This window comes from Heterodontus francisci, chromosome 3, assembly GCF_036365525.1.
Source record: "Heterodontus francisci isolate sHetFra1 chromosome 3, sHetFra1.hap1, whole genome shotgun sequence".
Lineage (NCBI taxonomy): Eukaryota > Metazoa > Chordata > Chondrichthyes > Heterodontiformes > Heterodontidae > Heterodontus > Heterodontus francisci.
The window spans coordinates 197,862,338-197,875,594 of record NC_090373.1 but is presented as its reverse complement, the minus strand read 5'-3'; the positions used below and the strand labels follow the sequence as shown (position 1 = coordinate 197,875,594).

At 45.8% G+C, this 13,257-nt stretch overlaps 1 long non-coding RNA gene across 1 annotated transcript in view; it reads right to left on the bottom strand.

The window, feature by feature from the left end:
• The window catches only part of LOC137366008 (uncharacterized), a 28,209-nt gene extending 15,255 nt beyond the window's left edge, over positions 1 to 12,954 (bottom strand). Inside the window, exon 1 of the long non-coding RNA XR_010973322.1 lies at positions 7,169 to 12,954. This is a non-coding gene — a long non-coding RNA (uncharacterized lncRNA). The remainder of the gene's footprint in view (positions 1 to 7,168) is intronic.
• Between the last annotated feature and the right edge of the window lie 303 nt (positions 12,955 to 13,257).

Genomic DNA, 13,257 nt, shown 5'->3' with positions numbered 1-13,257 from the left:
TGAAATTTGTCTTGCTGGATTTTTTTTGTTCCCATCTGATGCACTTTGCATTTCTCTGCATTCATTTTTGTCCGCCACCAATCTGCCCAATGTATATTGGGCATGCGTTCAAGTCTTCAGAAGAAGGAATTTTCCTCCACACAAGATCAGATGTCAGGTTGTTCAACCTTGCCCGTCTAAGAGAGAAGACCAAAGTACGGAAGGTCCTCATCAGGGAACTCCTCTTTTCTGACGATGCTGCATTAACATCCCACACAGAAGAGTGTTTGCAGAGACTCATCGACAGGACTGCGGCTGCCTGCAACGAATTTGGCCTAACCATCAGCCTCAAGAAAACGAACATCATGGGACAGGACGTCAGAAATGCTCCATCCATCAATATTGGCAACCACGCTCTGGAAGTGATTCACAAGTTCACCTACCTAGGCTCAACTATCACCAGTAACCTGTCTCTCGATGCAGAAATCAACAAGCGCATGGGAAAGGCATTAGCTGCTATGTCCAGACTGGCCAAGAGAGTGTGGGAAAATGGTGCACTGACACGGAACACAAAAGTCCGAATGTATCAAGCCTGTGTCCTCAGTACCTTGCTCGAAGGCAGCTAGGCTTGGACAACGCATGTCAGCCAACAGCGACGTCTCAATTCATTCCATCTTCGCTGCCTCCGGAGAATCCTTGGCATCAAGTGGCAGGACCATATCTCCAACGTAGAAGTCCTCGAGGCGGCCAACATCCCCAGCATATACACCCTACTGAGCCAGTGGCGCTTGAGATGGCTTGGCCACGTGAGCCGCATGGAAGATGGCAGGATCCCCAAGGACACGAGTTCGTCACTGGTATCAGACCCACCGGCCGTCCATGTCTCCGCTTTAAAGACGTCTGCAAACGCAACATGAAGACCTGTGACATTGATCACAAGTCGTGGGAGTCAGTTGCCAGTGATTGCCAGAGCTGGCGGACAGCCATAAAGGCGGGGCTAAAGTGTGGCGAGTTGAAGAGACTTAGCTGTTGGCAGGAAAAAGGACAGAAGCGCAAGGAGAGAGCCAACTGTGTAACAGCCCCGACAACCAATTTTATCTGCAGCGCCTGAGTAAGAGTCTGTCACTCTGGAATTGGCCTTTTTAGCCACTTCAGGTGCTGCTTCACAAACCACTGACCACCTCCAGGTGCTTACCCATTGTCTCTTGAGATAAGGAGGCCAAAGAAGAAGATGATATTCAAATCCTCTTGTAGCTTATCCTGGTCAGTTTTGGGATCCTTCATTAGCTTTTAATCATTTGTAAATTTCAGCACTCTGCTTATGATTTCTATCTACAGATTGTTTATGAACATTGTTAACTAAAGGTCCCACATCAGACCCATCTCCAACCCCCCCACCCCCATTAACATTCTTCCAGGCTAATGACTACCTCTGTGCCACTATCCCAGTTCTGTGCGTCAACCAATTAATTATCCATGGTAAAATCTTCCCACTTTTTCCCACTTTCTTTATTTGCAGGACCAGCTTTGCCAGTGGCACTGTATCAAAGTCCTCACTGAAATCCAAGTACACTTCATCCACTGCCTTACCCCTCTCAAGCTCCTTTGTCACAGCCTCAAAGAAAGCCAGTTAGGTCGACAATGCCTGCCCTTCATGAAGCTGTATTTTATAATTTTATTCCTATCCAGATGCCCCATGATCTCACCTTGAATGAAGATTTCCATAAGTTTATCCACAATGGACATCAAACCTGCTGGTTTTTAGCTTCTTGGGTCATTTTTGCAACTTTTTGTTAGCATCTACTTTTCTCCAATTATCTAGCCACTGATTCCACCTCCTTCCCTGGCCATTGTGAATTCAAAAATTTCCTTGCCATTTGATGTTCTTCTTTCACTGTGGGCATGCATTTTGGTATTTGGTGACATTTTTCTTCATGGTTTTCCCCCATTTTAATTGTTGCTTTGCAGTCCTGTTCAATCAAGCAAGAGTGTCTTTAAGCTTGGTACATTTTCCGTGATTGGGTAAACATTGGTCCATTGCATTCAGAATCATCTCCTTAAAGAACTCCAGAGATCCTCTATAGAACCATAGCAAAATTACGGCACAGCAGGAGGCCATTCAGCCCATCGTGTCCGTTACCGAAAAAACCAGCCACCCAATATAATTCCACCTTCCAGCACCTGGTCCATAGCCTCGCAGATTACAGCACTTCAGGTGCATATCATGGTGCCTTTCACATGAGTTGAGGGTTTCTGCCTCCGCCACCGATCCGGGCATTGAATTCCAGACACCCACCAGCCTCTGGGTGAAAAAGCTTTTCCTCATGCCCCCTCTAATCCTTCTACTAGTCACCTTAAATGTGTGCCCCCTGGTTATTGACCGCTTCGCGAGGGGAAGCAGGTCCTTCCTGTCTACTCTATTTTCTTCTTTGGCCTCCATGTCTCGAAAGACAATGGGTAAGCGCCTGGAGGTGGTCATTGGTTTGTGAAGCAGTGCCTGGAGTGGCTATAAAGGCCACGTCTAGAGTGACAGACTCTTCCACAGGTGCTGCAGATAAAATTGGGTGTCGGGGCTGTTACACAGTTGGCTCTCCCCTTGCGCTTCTGTCCTTTTTCCTGCCAACAGCTAAGTCTCTTTGACTCACCACACTTTAGCCCCGCCTTTATGGCTGCCTACCAGCTCTGGCGATCACTGGAAACTGACTCCCACGACTTGTGATCAATGTCACAGAACTTCATGTCGCGTTTGCAGACGCCTTTAAAGCGGAGACATGGACAGCCAGTGGGTCTGATACCAGTGACGAGCTCGCTGTACAATGTGTCCTTGGGGATCCTGCCATCTTCCATGCGGCTCACATGGCTAAGCCATCTCAAGCGCCACTGGCTCAGTAGAGCGTATATGCTGGGGATGTCGGCCGCCTTGAGGACTTCTGTGTTGGAGATAGGGTCCTGCCACCTGATGCCAAGGATTCTTCGGAGGCAGCGAAGATGGAATAAATTGGGACGTCACTCTTGGCTGACATACGTTGTCCAGGCCTCGCTGCCATAGAGCAAGGTACTGAGGACACAGGCTTGATACACTCAGACTTTTGTGTTCCGTGTCAGTACGCCATTTTCCCACACTCTCTTGGCCAGTCTGGACATAGCAGTGGAAGCCTTTCCCATGCGCTTGTTGATTTCTGCATCGAGAGACAGGTTACTGGTGATAGTTGAGCCTAGGTAGGTGAACTCTTGAACCACCTCCAGAGCGCGGTCACCGATATGGTGGATGGAGCATTTCTGACGTCCTGTCCCATGATGCTCGTTTTCTTGAGGTTGATGGTTAGGCCAAATTCGTTGCAGGCAGCCGCAATCCTGTCGATGAGTCTCTGCAGCCACTCTTCAGTGTAAGATGTTAATGCAGCATCGTCAGCAAAGAGGAGTTCCCTGATGAGGACTTTCCGTACTTTGGTCTTCGCTCTTAGACGGGCAAGATTGAACAACCTGCCCCCTGATCTTGTGTGGAGGAAAATTCCTTCTTCTGAAGACTTGAACGCATGTGAGAGCAGCAGGGAGAAGAAGATCCCAAACAGTGTAGGTGCGAGAACACACCACAGCTTCCAAGCGCCCGTGGGCGGTGTCTGTACTCTATCTAGGCCCCTCATAATGTTGTACTCCTCTGTTAAGTCACCCTTCAGCCTCCTCTGTTCTAAGGAAAACAACCTTAGCCTATCCAATCTTCCTTCATAGCTGCAACTTTCAAGCCCTGGCAACATTCTTGTAAATCCCCTCTGTACACTCTCCAGAGCAATTATGTTCTTCCTGTAATGTGGTGACCAGAGCTGTACGCAATACTCCAGCTGCAGCCTAACGAGCGTTTTATACAGTTCCAGCATTACATCCCTGCTTTTGTATTCTCTACCTCAGCCAATAAAGGAAAGCATTCCATATGCCTTCTTTGCGACTCTATCTACCTTTCCTGCCACCTTCAGGGACCTGTGGACACTCCAAGGTCTCTCACTTCTTTTACCCCTTTCAATATCCTCCCATTTCTTGTGTAGTCCCTCGTTTTGTTTGCCCTCCCCAAATGCATTACTTCACATTTATCTGGATTGAATTCCATTTGCCACTTTTCAGCCTACTCAACCCAACCATTGACATCAATCTACAGCTATCCTCTTCACTATCAACTACAGTGCCAATTTTTGTGTCATCAGCACATTTTCCAATCATGCCTCCCATATTTAAGTCCAAATCATTAATATATACCACAAACAGCAAGGGACCCAACACTGAGCCGTGTGGAACGCCACTGGAAACTGCTTTCCATTCGCAAAAACATCCGCTGACTACTACCCTTTGTTTCCTGTCACTGAGCCAAATTTGAATCCAACCTGCCACATTCCCCTGTGTCCCATGGGCTTTCATTTTACTGACCAGTCGGCTATGCGGGACCTTGTCAAATGCCTGACTAAAATCCACGTAGACCACATCCACTGCACTACCCTCATCAATCCTCCTTGTTACTTCCTCTAAAAACTCTAGCAAGTTAGTCAGACATTGTGCCGCCCACTGCGCCTTCTCTTTAATTACCATGTCTGCATCAACCTTTGTGAAGACAGAGACACAAAACTCATTAAGCACCTCGCCCAAATCAGTGGCGCAGTGGTTAGCACCGCAGCATCACAGCTCCAGCGACCCGGGTTCTGTTCTAGGTACTGCCTGTGTGGAGTTTGCAAGTTCTCCCTGTGACTGCGTGGGTTTCTGCCGGGTGGTCCGGTTTCCTCCCACAGCCAAAGACTTGCAGGTTGCGAGGTAAATTGGCCATTGTAAATTGCCCCTAGTGTAGGTAGGTGGTAGGAGAAAGGAGGGGATGTGGTAGGGAATATGGGATTAATGTAGGATTAGTATAAATGGGTGGTTGTTGGTTGGCACAGACACGGTGGGCCAAAGGGCCTGTTTCAGTGCTGTATCTCTAAAAAGAAAATTTTAAAAAATAAGTTCCCTTGTACATCTCTGATAGGGCCTCTCCTTTCCTCTGTTATCCTCTTGCTCTGAATGTATTGATAAAACATCTTTTGGTTTTCCTTGATTTTATCTGCCAATAATTATTCATGTCCTCTGTTTTCTAATTTCGTTTTTTACTTCACCCCTGCACTTTCTATACTCCTCTAGGCTTTCTAAAGTATTACGTTTTTTGTGATCATCATAAGCTTTCTTTTTCTGCTTTAACTTACCCTGTGAGCTTCCAGATAACCAGGGACTCTAGATTTGACAGTACCACCCTTTATCTTGGTGGGGAGATGCCTACACTGTGCCTGTAGTATCTCGCTTATGAGTGCCTCCCACTGGTTTGCCACGGATTTTCCTTCAAGTAACTGTATCCAGTCCACTTTCGCCAGGTCACCCCTCAGTTTCTTAAAATTTGCCTTCCCCCAATTTAGAACTTGTACTCCTGTTTTATCCTTGTCCTTTTCCATGATTATGCTAAAACTAAACTGCATTATGGTGACTATCTCCAAAATGGTCACCAACTGTTCCTTCATCCACTTGCCCAGCTTCATTACCAAAGACTAAATCTAGAATTGCGCCCCCTCTTGTTGGGCTTGTTACGTGCTGGCTAAAAAAGTTCTCTTGAATGCAGTTCAAGAATTTTGTGCCCTCTGTGTCCTTCACATTGTTTGTATCCCAGTTGATATGAGGGTAGTTGAAATCCTCAACTATTATTGCCCTATAGTTTTTGCACTCAGAAATTTGCCTACATATTTGTTCTTCTGTTTCCCTCTCACTATTTGGGGGTCTTAGTACACTCTTAGTGGTGTGGCTACCCCTTTTTTTATTTCTGAGCTCCACCCATAAGGCCTCATTTGATGATTCATTTAGCATCCCTCCTCAAAGCTGTTATTGATTCCTTAACTAATAATGCCACATCCCCTCCTTTTTTATCCCCCCCTCTATCCCTGAAAACTCGATCTCCAGGGATGTTGAGCTGCCATTCTTGTCCCTCTTTAAGCCAAGTTTCTGTTTTCACAACGATATCGTGTTACCATGTGTCCATCTGTGCCCTCAGCTCTTCCGCTTTATTTATTATACTCTTTGCATTTAAATAAATACCCTTTAACACAGCCAAATTCCTCTGCTGCACATTTTTTAACCTTTGCTTCTTCTCTCTTTCAGAGTCAGTCGCTAATTCCTGTGTCCTTTTCCCTGCCCTGAAATTGTCCAATCTGAGACTGCGCTCAGGTTCTCATCCCCCTGCCAAACTAGTTTAAACCAAACCAATATCACGAGCAAACTTTCCTGCAAGGGTATTTGTCCCAGTCCTGTTCAGTGGTAGACCGTCCAGCTTGAACAGAACCCACCTTCCCCAGAACCAGTGCCAATGCCCCAGAAATCTGGAGCCCTCCCTCCTGCACCATCTTTCCAGCCACGCATTCATCTGGTGTATTTTCCTATTTCTATACTCACTAGCATGTGCCGTTGGGAGTAATCCGGAGATTACTACCTTTGAGGTCCTGCTTGCTAATCTCTTTCCTAACTCCCTAAACTCAGCCTACATGACCTCATCCCTCTTTCTTCCTATATCATTGTGCACCCTCGCCCTCCAGAATGCCCTGTAGCTGCTCGGTGACATGCATGACCCTTGCACCAGGGAGGCAACATACCATCCTGGAATCATGTCTGCGACCACAGAAACGCCTGTCTGTTCCCCTAACTACAGAATCCCCGACCACTATTGCTCTGTTGTCTTTTCTCCTCCCTCCATACACAACTGAGCCACCCATGGTGCTCTGGTCATGACTCTCACTGTACTCTCCAGAGGAACTCTCTCTCCCATCGGTACTCAGAACAGAATACTGGTTAGAAAGTGGAATGCCCTCTGGGGACTCCTGCATTACCTGCCTTGACCTTCTTGTCTTTCTGGCAGCCACCCAGTCCCCCTCTGCCTGTGCTCTCTTAAGCTCCGAGGTGACTTCCTCCTGAAATGTGCTATCCACGTAGTTCTCTGCCTCGAGGATGCGCCACAGTGACTCCAGCCGCTGCTCGAGTTCCGAAACCCAGAGCTCAAGCTTCTGCAGCCGGTGACACTTCTTGCAGATGGTGTATCCACGACTTCCCACAGGCGGCACATTCCGCTTGGCCGAGCTGCACTGCCATTACTTAGCTTTACAAACTAATTATTGCGAGTGTAATAAGTAGAATAACTTACCAGTTACTTGCCAATCAGCTTCTTCCCCTGTCCTGCAGAGGCTGAAAAGACAGAAAAGAAAAGAAAGACTGCAAAGAGCAGCTCTTTCCCCTAGTCAGTGAAATCCCTCACACACAACTCACAGCCTCACTCTGTCCAAACAGTACTATTCTAATTAGTAATTATTAATAGATTACACTAATTAAAACCTTAGTAATACTAACCAGGTAACCCTCAAGGTAGTTATTTGAGATTTTTTTTAAAGAACTTTTTTTCTCTGATTTTTAAAGCTATTTACAGGCAATAACAGCTGTTACTTACCAACCAATCAGCTCACACATTTCCCGTGCTGTCACTTAGTTTTTTTTCCACTTTTCAAACCCAGCGCGCGCCGACACAGCCAGAGAGCAAGACTGCCGACTGTCGCTCTGCTCCTCAGGCAGGTGTAGGCCTCGAGCCCTGCTGTATTCAACTAGCTCGCTATATTCAAACTTACAGGGACACTCTGACAAGACTTCTCAAATACATAAAGTTGGTCCTCTTAAAATTTGGCAATTTTGCTTTGGTTTTAGTAATCTCTCCAATTCTTGTAATGTTAAACGTGATCACATTATGATCACTGGTACTTAAAGCCTTACCCATCTTTGTGTTGAAGATTTGATTGTCTCTATTACTCAGAATGAAATTCAGGATTATTCTCCTGTTGATTTGTTAATGAGGACCCGTCTCCCTTTTATGAGTCATGTCGATGGTCTGATTTGGGTAGTAAAAATTTACCTTCTGGGAAGGCAACAGATTGGAGCCAGAAGGTAGTTTTTTAAATCATTACACAAAGGGGTGATTAGAATCAGGGATTTGCTACCACAAACTATCGTTCAAGCATAGTCCATAAATACTTTGAAAAGAGAATTCACTTGTTGCTTGAAAATTGGAATCTTAAAATTTATGGTCAGCACTTCTGATACTGTGTCTTTCTAATATTCATTGATAAGTTTAGATGAAGTGAGCTACGTAAACAGTTTCGACTCTCAAACTGGTGTACAATTTCAAAATTTATGAACACCATCAAATTGGGGACTATAGTTAATACTGAATATGACTGTGACAAAATGCAAGAAGACATTACTAAATTGTAGAATGGGAAGGTAATTGGCAAAAGAATTGAAATATAGCTAAGTGTGAGGTGGTGTATTTTGGTAGGAAGAATGAGGAGACTTCATACTGCATGGATAGTAAGAGTCTAAATGGGGTAGAGGAGCAGTGGGATCTCGGAACAAAAACAAGAAATGCTGGAATCACTCAGCAGGTCTGGCAGCATCTGTGGAAAGAGAAGCAGAGTTAACGTTTCGGGTCAGTGACCCTTCTTCGGAACTTCGGATCTCGGGGTCCAGATACAAAAATCATTTAAAGTAGAGACGCAGGTTTGTAAAGCCATAAAAAAGCAAACCAAGAAAAGGTTTTTTCTAGAGAGCTGGAATTTAAAACAGACATTATGTTAAACATTTATCAAACCCTGGTACGACCACATTTGAAGTGCTGTGCAGAGTTCTGGTCTCCATATTAGAAAAAGGATATCGAGGCATTGGAGAAGGTGCAAAAAAGATTCACAACAATGTTACCAGAACTGAGAGGACATACTTATCAGGAAAGGCTAAATAGGCTGGGCTTTTTTGTCCAGAAAAGAGAAGGCCTAGGGGTGACCTGATAGAGGTTTCTTGCTGGGGACTAAGCTTGCCAACCCCCTTTCTGTCCAACTGACCCTGTGGAGCCTGCCAGGAGATCAGCAATCACTGTCCTTCTCCACATCTCCCTCCAGAATGCCTGTTCATTTCTGACAAATGTATTTGCCATCTATGACCTTATTGTGGATCCTTGCATTGACATTTGACAGAAACCTGACTTACAACTGATGACAACTTTTCCATTCCTGAAGTTTCCTGGTCTGGCTGTACCATCTGTCCTGACCAAACCACAGCAGTAGCAGTGTGGCTCTGATCACAAAATCTCATCTTGATCTCTCCCCTCACTCCTCTGGCAGCAGGTTCTTGCACCACCTCAACTTCTTTAACAACCACGCTAAATTTCTCTCGGACATCCTCACTGCTTTTCTGCCTCAGCCGCTTCACATATAGCAACTTCTCACATTGTCCTCTCTTCTGAGTTCGCTGCTCTCCTGTCCTGGCTTAGCTTCTCTCTCCGTATAAACTCTCCTATCCCAATTAACAGCTACCCCCTCAGCCTTGCTGTCTTACGTGGCATCTCTATTCCCATCGTCTCAACTAAAGATAAGGCCATCTCTGATCACTCTCCTGTATCCTTCATCACTCACATTCTCCACCTGCCAAGCCCACTTCCTTCTGTGACCATGCCTGGAAAGAATTCTCCTGCTTGTCACTTAAATGGCACTTTCAAACTCCATACTGTCTAGCCTTTGGCCCTCTATTTGCCACAACACTTCTACAGATACTGATCAATCATACCCTCTACTCTACATTTGATGCCCTTGTCCCCAATAAAATTCTTACTCGCTCCCACCCATAATTTTCCTTGTTACGGTCCCCGTCTACGAACATAATCAGTTAAGCCACACATTGCCAGATCTCGCTGGACCACTTCCAGCATGATATGGTGCTACTCTGCTTTGCCAAAACAGCTCGCCACTCCAGAATCATTTGGGATGCAAAGATAACCCCCAACTTCTTTTCTCCACTGCCAGCCATCCCTTTAAATTCCTGTGCCCCCTCCAGCCTCACCTCCAACAAGTGGGAGAAACTTATGGACTTCTTTGTCAATAAGATTAAGACCATCATTTAGCTGCCTCTGTTGCATTTCTCCCTTCCCCTAGTCCACCAACCAAAGGTTCCCCACACCACTAACCTGAATTCGCATCGCTCTCTCAGGTTTCTCTCCCATCTCCCCACATGCCTTCTCCAAGCATATCTTGTGCACGAGACCCACCTCTTGCCATCTTGACCCTGTTCACATTAAACTGTTGACAACCCAACATCTCTTCCTAGCCCCCATGCTAATGATATCGTAAAGGCGTTCCTCAGATAATGTTCCACTTCCTTTAAAATCTGCCAACATCACTATCTCCTCAAAAAATTCATAGTTCATTCCTCTGTCATTGCGAACTAATGGCCCATCTGGAACCTCCCTATCTTCTTCCAAGTCCTTGAATGTGTTGTCATGGCCCAATTCCTTATCCACCTTTCCCACAACTCCATGTTTGAACATCACCAATCTATTTCCACCCCGGCCGCAGCACTGAAATGGACCTAATCAAATTTGCAAATGACATCCTCTGTGATTATGACGATGGTAAACTATTCCTTCTTATCCTCTTGACCTGTCTGCCACGATTGGCACGGTTAACCAAACCATTCTCCAATGATTCTCCTCTGATGCCCAGTTGAGTGGGACTGCCCTTGTCAGGTTTCACTCCTACTTATCCAGTTGTAACCAGAGAATCTGACTTCACTTCCCACCCCTGCACTGTTACCTCTGAAGTCCTTTGAAGATCTATCCTTGGACCCCTCTTATTTCTCAATCACATGCTACAGCTCAGCCACATCATCTAAAGACACAGACTTGAGCTCATTGCATAATGATTATGTTACTGGACGAGCAATCTAGAGGCATTAACGAATGATCCAGAGTCCCGAGTTCAAATCCCACCATGGCATCATGAGAATTTAAATTCAGTTAATTAAATATATCTGGAATTCAAAGGCTAGTATCAATGATGGTGATCATGTAACTACCAGATTGTAATAAAATGCCGTCTGCTTCAGTCGTGTCTGCCGTCCTTTTTTGGTGGCCTTTTTGTGACCCTCAGAAATGTTGTCGACTCTTGGGGCCTTGTATCTCTTCACTGAGTGGCTTGGTAGCACTACTGACTGAGCTGGCTGACGCCTGATGGACACACCTGCCAGAGTATCATAGGTTCAATCATCTTCAGTTGCTTCACCAATGGCATTCCATCCATCAAAAGGTCAGATGTGGGGATGCTTGCTGATAATCATTGAGTAATGTGATCATCATAGTCATTTACAGCACAAAAGGAGGCCATTCAGCCCATTGAGTCCATGCCAGTTCTCCACAGAGCTATGCAGTCAGTCCCACATCTTGCTCAATCCCCATAGTCCTGCAGGTCTATTCCTCTCCGGTGGCCATTGAAGTCATTGATCGTCTCCGCTTCCACCACCCTTTTGGGCAGTGAGTTCCAGGTCATTAAAACCTGCTGCGTAAAAAAAGTGCTTCCTCATATTTCCCCTGCATCATTTGCCCAAAACTTTCAATCTGTGTCCCCCTAGTCCTTGTACTATTTGTGAATGGGAACTGTTTTTCCTTATCTAACTTATCAAAGCCTATCATAATCTTGTAAAATTCAATTAAATCTCCCCTCAACTTAAGCAAGGAGTTAGGAGGGCTAAAAGGGGTCATGAAAAGTCATTGGCAAACAGGATTAAGGAAAATCCCAAGGCTTTTTATACATATATAAAGAGCAAGAGGGTAACCAGGGAAAGGGTTGGCCCACTCAAGGACAGAGATGGGAATCTATGCGTGGAGCCAGAGGAAATGGATGAGGTGCTAAATGAGTACTTTGCATCAGTATTCACCAAGGAGAAGGACTTGGTGGATGATGAGCCTAGGGAAGGGAGTGTAGATAGTCTCAGTCATCTCATTATCAAAAAGGAGGAGGTGTTGAGTGTCTTGCAAAGCATTAAGGTAGATAAGTCCCCAGGGCCTGATGGGATCTACCCTAGAATACTGAGAGAGGCAAGGGAAGAAATTGCTGGGGGCTTGACAGAAATCTTTGCATCCTCATTGGCTGCAGGTGAGGTCCCAGAGGACTGGAGAATAGCCAATGTTGTTCCTTTGTTTAAGAAGGGTGGCAAGGATAATCCAGGAAATTATAGGCCGGTGAGCCTTACGTCAGTGGTAGGGAAACTATTAGAGAGGATTCTTCGGGACAGGATTTACTCCCATTTGGAAACAAACGAACTTATTAGCGAGACACAGCATGGTTTTGTGAATGGGAAGTCGTGTCTTACTAATTTGATTGAGTTTTTTGAGGAAGTGACGAAGATGATTGATGAGGGAAGGGCGGTGGATGTTGTCTATATGGACTTTAGTAAAGCTTTTGACAAGGTCCCGCATGGCAGACTGGTGCAAAAGGTGAAGTCACACGGGATCAGAGGTGAGCTGGCAAGATGGATACAGAACTGGCTCAGTCACAGAAGACAGAGGTGGATGGGTGTTTTTCTGAATGGAGGGATGTGACTAGTGGTGTTCCGCAGGGATCAGTGCTGGGACCTTTGCTGTTTGTAGTATATATAAATGATTTGGAGGAAAATGTAGCTGGTCTGATTAGTAAGTTTGCGGATGACACAAAGGTTGGTGGAGTTGCGGATAATGATGAGGATTGTCAGAGGATACAGCAGGATATAGATCGGTTGGAGACTTGGGCGGAGAAATGGCAGATGGAGTTTAATCCGGACAAATGTGAGGTAATGCATTTTGGAAGGTCTAATGCAGGTGGGATGTATACAGTAAATGGCAGAACCCTTAGGAGTATTGACAGGCAGAGAGATCTGGGCGTACAGGTCCACAGGTCACTGAATGTGGCAACGCAGGTGGATAAGGTAGTCAAGAAGGCATATGGCATGCTTGCCTTCATCGGTCGGGGCATAGAGTATAAAAATTGGCAAGTCATGCTGCAGCTGTACAGAACTTTAGTTAGGCCACACTTAGAATATTGCGTGCAATTCTGGTCGCCACACTACCAGAAGGACGTGGAGGCTTTGGAGAGGGTACAGAGGAGGTTTACCAGGATGTTGCCTGGTCTGGAGGGCATTAGCTATGAGGAGAGGTTGAAAAAACTCGGATTGTTTTCACTGGAACGACGGAGGTGGAGGGGCGACATGATAGAGGTTTACAAAGTTATGAGCGGCATGGACAGAGTGGATAGTCAGAAGCTTTTTCCCAGGGTGGAAGAGTCAGTTACTAGGGGACATAGGTTTAAGGTGAGCGGGGCAAAGTTTAGAGGGGATGTGCGAGGCACGTTTTTTACACAGAGGGTGGTGAGTGCCCGGAACTTGCTGCCA